Source organism: Trachurus trachurus (assembly GCF_905171665.1).
Source record: "Trachurus trachurus genome assembly, chromosome: 6".
NCBI classification, from domain to species: domain Eukaryota; kingdom Metazoa; phylum Chordata; class Actinopteri; order Carangiformes; family Carangidae; genus Trachurus; species Trachurus trachurus.
The window spans coordinates 34976029-34982345 of NC_139897.1; the positions used below are offsets into that span (position 1 = coordinate 34976029).

The 6317-nt window shown below is 42.0% G+C and overlaps 1 long non-coding RNA gene across 1 annotated transcript; it reads left to right on the top strand.

Annotated features, from left to right (window-relative positions):
- Nucleotides 1–4298: 4298 nt before the first annotated feature.
- LOC310987638 lies at nt 4299–6112 on the top strand. The gene is made up of 3 exons (XR_014595458.1): nt 4299–4699; nt 4889–5047; nt 6067–6112. It is a non-coding gene; the product is annotated as an uncharacterized lncRNA (long non-coding RNA).
- Nucleotides 6113–6317: the final 205 nt, after the last annotated feature.

The following is a 6317-nucleotide window of genomic DNA, read 5'->3' on the forward strand; positions in this document are numbered from 1 at the left end:
CCAGACAACTTTGGTGTCATTTGGAGTTGTTTTGAAGAAATTAGCCCCAGTGGAGCGGCGCGTACGTCCGTATAATGCGAGAGCACGGGGCACGCAATGCAGCCTCTAAATAACACATTATCCGCCGCAAAACTCGTTCATTTCGCCAATATTTTGTTATGATACACTAGTGTTATTCCCCTCCGAGCCCGTGGTGGCATGTTATCAACATCTGGGGTCTCTAGGTTGACCTACTAACCTCTGATCTGGATGATGTCATCTCCGACCGCTGCCCGGCTCATTCTGATAATAATCATTCTGCTTCGGCATTCAGGTCCATTTTTAGCGCAACTAGCCGGAGCTTTAGTGAGTTCAGGCTGAGGAGAGGAAGCCTGTGGAAGCTTAACTTCATCCAGCTGCTCATTTTGTTCTGACAAGTCAGAAACACGCAGAAACGAACCGTAGCATTAAGGCCCTTTCACACCGCGGACGTAACGAATAAACGACACGAAATTGCGAAATATTCGCGGCCAAATATTTCGCATCAAAACCATACACACCGGCGGCGACGCGAATATGCGACGATGCGACAATTAAATTCCAAAGTTTCGCTTTGCGACGGGTGGTTCTTCGCCTCCACGTCATTTCTAATCTGTTAATTATCCCTCATGTATTCGCTGCTACGTTATGCCACTGTTGTCTTGTTACCAACTTCACTCAACACAGCAGCAGCTCACTGTCTGATCACTGATCAATATCTGATCACTGTCCTGAAAGTATGGACACACTCTATTGCTATTTCTCCTCTTTCCACTTTCCCCTCTTCCTCTCTTCCTCTCTCCTCTTCCTCCCTCCTCCTCCTCTCTTCTCCTCCTCCTCTTCCTCTCCTCCTCCTCCTCCCTCTCCGAGACACAGGTTACTTATTGTTTACATTAGCGGCCAAGCACGTGTCCATGCGCCCGCATGTCCGTGTGTGTGTGTGTGTGTGTGTGTGTGCGTGTGTCTGTGTGTGTGTACGTGCCCAGAGAGACGGCAGGTGGAGGGGCTGACTGGCAGAGATGAGAGCAAAGACGGTGAAACAACAACTTATTTTTCCTGTGAGAGACTGTGGCGGCCCGAGACTGTGCGGCCACCGTCTGTTATGGGAAACAGCTGTGTGTGTTCTGACGTGGTGGGTGTGACGTGGCCTACCTCCTTTTCACGCCACATGATTGGTTGGTGCGTTTATTCGCCGGGCGAAAGCTCAGAAAAATCGACCTTGCTCCGAAAAAAAATTGTGCCGCATTTTCGCCGCGAAACATTCGCGATCGGTGTGAAAGGACTCGTGATGAAAAACGGGGTTCGAAAAAAAATATTGACGCGCGAATTATTCGCACGAAAAATACGTCTCCGGTGTGAAAGGGCCTTTAGCCGTAGCAAGTTAGCCGCGCCGGGCTGCGGTCGGAGATGACATCATCCAGATAAGACGTTAGTAGTCAACCTACAGGCACAGCATGTTGATGACATGCCACCACGGGCTTGGAGGGGAATGGCACTAGTGTATCATAACAAAATATTGGCGAAATGAGCGAGTTTTGCGGCGGATAATGTGTTATTTAGAGGCTGCATTGGGTGCCCCGTGCTCTCGCATTATACAGATATACGCGCCGCTCCACTGGGGCTAATTTCTTCAAAACAACTCCAAATGACACCAAAGTTGTCTGGGTGAGTAGAATGATCATATTTTATGCTAGAAATAAGGTCCAGGTTGTAAAAAACGAAAATTATCCTTTAAGCAGTTTGGTTTTGAAAAGTTTCTCAGTCCTTTAATTAAGGATTTAAAGTCACTGGAACAAACAGGAGTCTTTGTGCAAACTCTTAATAACTATGTAAAAGGTTCAGTATTTTGCGTCTGTGCGGACAATTTAGGAGCTCACGCACTTGCCGGCTTTCAGGAAAGTTTCAATGTGAAGAATTTCTGTAGATTTTGTGTAACAAATCGAGGTGAAATAGCAACTACTGCAATTTCTGATTTTCAGTTACGCTCCAGAGAGCAGCACAATACATTTCTGCTACAACTTAATAATGAACATGTTCCACATGTAAATGGTGTTAAAAGTGAATGTGTATTAAGTAAGCATCTGTCATATTTTCACCCTGTCACTGGTTTTCCGCCAGATATATTGCATGATTTTTTTGAGGGTGTTATTCCTGTTGAACTGTCTTTGTGTCTGAAAAAGTTTATTTCAAAAGGCTATATTACTTTGGACAGACTGAATAGCCTAATCACTTCATTTCCTTACAAATATTCAGACAGGGTGAATAAACCAAAGGCAGTTTCTAAATCAAATGTTGCAAAAGGCAGCATAGGAGGCAATGGACACGAAAATTGGTCCCTGTTACGATTCCTCCCTCTTCTCATTGGAAAGAGCATACCCGAACAAGAACCTGCATGGGAAATTCTGATGGACCTCAAAGAAATTGTTGAGATTGTGGTCTCACCTGTTTTTTCAGAGGAAATATTGCACTACTTGGAGATCAAGTTGTCTGATCACAGAAGGCTGCTCACAGACACTTTTCCTGACTTTAGCTTGCGCCCAAAGCACCACTTTGCTGACCATTATCCTTACCTTCTACGCTGCTTTGGGCCATTGGTGGAATTATGGACGATGAGGTTTGAATCAAAACATAGTTTCTTTAAGAAGACTATGCATGATGTTCAAAACTTTAAAAATGTACTCCTCACTCTGTCATTAAAACACCAACAGATGATGGCATGTCAGTTTGATAGTCAGAGCCTTTTCAAGCCAATGTTACATGTGGAGAAAGTAACTGACATCAAAACAACTTCTTTGGACGCTGCCCTGCGCACAGTGATTAAGAGAAAGTATCCACATCTTGAATCTGTGTCCCTTTCTAAAGACATTTATTTTCATGGGACCCGATATGTGGAGGGTATGATTCTTTCATCTGGACATTGCAGTGGACTGCCAGAATTCTACAAAATCGTGACTATAGTAGTTGACTCTGAAAAAGTAGCCTTTGTTGGCAAAAAGCTCACATCATGGTACCTTGAACATTTTAGGTCTTTTGAGCTTGTGGAGAGCATCTATGCAGACATTGACATTTTTGAACCTCAGGCTCTCAATGACTATCATCCATTGGTTGCATACACAGTGGGAGGGAAGGTGCTGGTGACTCCAAAAGTGTGCCTGCTCCACTGAAGTGACACAGAATGGTGAGTGAACTCTGATTACACATTATAGACAAAACTGTGTTGCTCTTACACACATTTTCTCTCTTTCTCTCATTCAAACAAGATGCTGTCTGTCATTTTATTTTGAAAGATTTTCTGTATGTGTTTCTGTTAGTTTTACTTCCTGTGTTTTCTCGTTTTCCCTCCTGAGTTGATTTCCTGATTTGTTTCACCTGTGTCTTGTTTCATTCACCTGTTTCCTGTTTGCAATCACCCTTTATCTATGTGTTTAGGTTTGGTTGTCAGTGCAGTTTTTGTTGGATTCTTTTGTAGGTTGTGTGTTTTTGGGCTGCACCAGCTCTGCCTAAGGAGACATCTTTTTTTTTTGTCAGTATCTGATTTTGAAGCACATATCTAATTTATTATAATGATGATTTGCAGGTAGAACACATTGCTACATTGTTTATGAATTTAACTTTTCAAGTAATTGTCTTGAAAGTCAATGCAACCTTACCCCTCTGTGTTTTGTCCCTGTTTGTTGTGACACAGGATGGATTACTGCTGCTGGTGAAAATCTCCCCAAGGATGTCCCGTAAAGTGGCACTTTCTGAAGTACCTGAATCGGTTGAGCAGTTGCAAAACATTCTTCAAGAGAATCTTCAACTTCAAGGCAGCTTCACACTACAGTATGAAGATCCAGACTTCAGCAATGCTCTTTGTAATTTAATTGACATACATGAGTTGCCACCACAGCGTGCTATCTTGCACATCCTTTGGGAGGAGTCTGCACATGTTCAGCAAGAGTCAGGCTCTGTTGATTCATTGTCTTCCCTGGACACAGCCAGTTTATCCAGCAGAGAGTCAGTCCAGAGTCCCTCAACTTTTATTAAGAACCATCTGCGAAGTGTCTCGGAGTGGCCTTCACCTTTTCCCATCCCGTCCTTCTCCTATGATGTGGAGCTGAAGTTGCGCAAAGGCAATGAGGCATATGAACAGACCAAGAAGGGTATCAACCTAACAAGAGACATGAAGATAGAGATTTTGGACAAGATTGCTCAGGCAGTTTTTGATGTAAAAGCATATCCTGATCAAGACCAGATTGAGTCAGTTGCTTCTGCTCTCATCAGTAGACACCCCTGCCTTCGTGAGCCAGGTAGTGAAACAGGGTGTGATGGATGGAAAATGAGCATAAAATATAAGCTTGGCAATTACAGGTCCAAGCTGCGTCAGGCGGGCTGTATTGAGGTTAGCATTAACCAGAAAAAAAGGAGCTGTGAAGATGATGGTGCGAGTCCTTCTCTGAAGAGAGCAAAGCGAGGTGAGATCAACCATGTCCCTGACCATCCAGAAAACCACAATGATGACTCACTGGATGATGAAAGACTAGCCCTGGTTGAGGAGTTAAAGAAGAAGAATAAGAATGATGCACTGATCAGACAAAAGATGGAGCTGACTTTCTCCTTGAGGCGCAAGGAGATCGTGGAGCTGCAGCCTATGGTGTCAGAGGTTCTGGAACGGTGGCCTGGTCTGTTTTGTGAGGCAGAGGTAAGCAGGTGAACCAAGAATATATTATGTTGTGTTTATGATTTAGTCTTTTTTTTAAAGTGAGTAGAAGAGTTGTGTGTGTTGATTACAATGCATATTTTAACATGAAGATTGTGTTGAGATTGTATTGACTTTGAGGATTTTTGTCATCATTGAGGATTTGAATTTCCTTTTCACACTTTTCAACAGATAATGGAAGAGTTTTATCGCATCACAAACAAGAACCTATTGGACAACTTCAGAGCAGCCCTTCATCAGCACACTTGGAGGCTCCTGAGACTCTATCGGGCGAGGAGGACAGCTTTTTCATCTGAGATGGATCAGATCCTCAACGGCTTAGATCAAGAGGTGAATTCATAACATTATGGATATAGAGAATGTGAAGTTACGTCACGCCAGCGCCATCTTTGGAGGATCGCGGGTGTAAACACTCGCTTGTCTCCCTAAAAAAAAAAAAGTCCCCCAAGTTGCTTAAAAGTATTCATGGTGGGACAGTTCTGCTGTGTAAAAACATATGATCTACTGTGTGGACTTTTTTTAGGGAGACAAGCGAGTGTTTACACCCACGATCCTCCAAAGATGGCGGTGACATAACGTCAGCTTCACATTCTCTATAAAAGGAATTTTGCCTTTTCTTTGAAGCTGTATTAATATTGGTTGCAGTTGGTGCAATGTTAAGTGACCCTTATAGTGACAAACCCTCAAAATACAGCTCTGGAAAAAAAACAAGGGACCACTTTCACAAATGTTTCTTAAAAGCATCTCTACATGAATGACAGTCATTCTTTTCTTTAAGCACAACTCATTGTACTTGATGAGACACTGATGAGGTCATCCCCTGAACCACATCTGATTAGGAAGATTATAAAAAACACTGCTGGGATTAAACATTGACATTATTCCACAAAAACAGATTTATAAACTCTGCCTGAATTAAAATATTCTTGCTGTGGTGTTTAAGAATAAATATGAACATGTTTTCTTTGCATCATTATTATTATTATTATTATTCAAGGTCTGAAAAGACTTAATTTGTTATTTAGACTAGTTTACTCATTTTTAGTCAATAAAAGCTCTAAATGACAATATTTTTATTTCAATTTTGGGAGAAATGTTGTCAGTCGTTGATGGAATAAAACAAAAAGTAATAATAATTTTACTCAAACACATACCTATTTCGGGAGTGGTCTCTTCATTTTTTTCCAGAGCTGCAAATGCAAGGGTATCTAAGTGACTGACACAATTATAGAGCAAATTACTGAGATACAGTGGTTCTGTATGTTTACAGCTGCTTGCATGTTTACTCTACTTTATACAGTATTTCAGTTTCAGCTACTTGTAATGTTTCATGCAACTCTTTGTTTCAGACATCTGACATCACTGCACATCGACAAACTGCAGCATTGAAGGGCCTTCCCTTGTATCTCCGTGACAGTCAGGAGAAGCTCTTCAGGAACTGTCTTGTGAGTGGTTATAAATAGTTATTATACTGTATTTAATGTTGACTTAAACCACTACCTCTCTATCCTCATTGTTCCCTTTCCCAATGTCATGGGTGTCTTCAATAGTTGTACTGTCCTGGCTATGAGTTTATGTAACCTAATTAATGTCAGTTAAT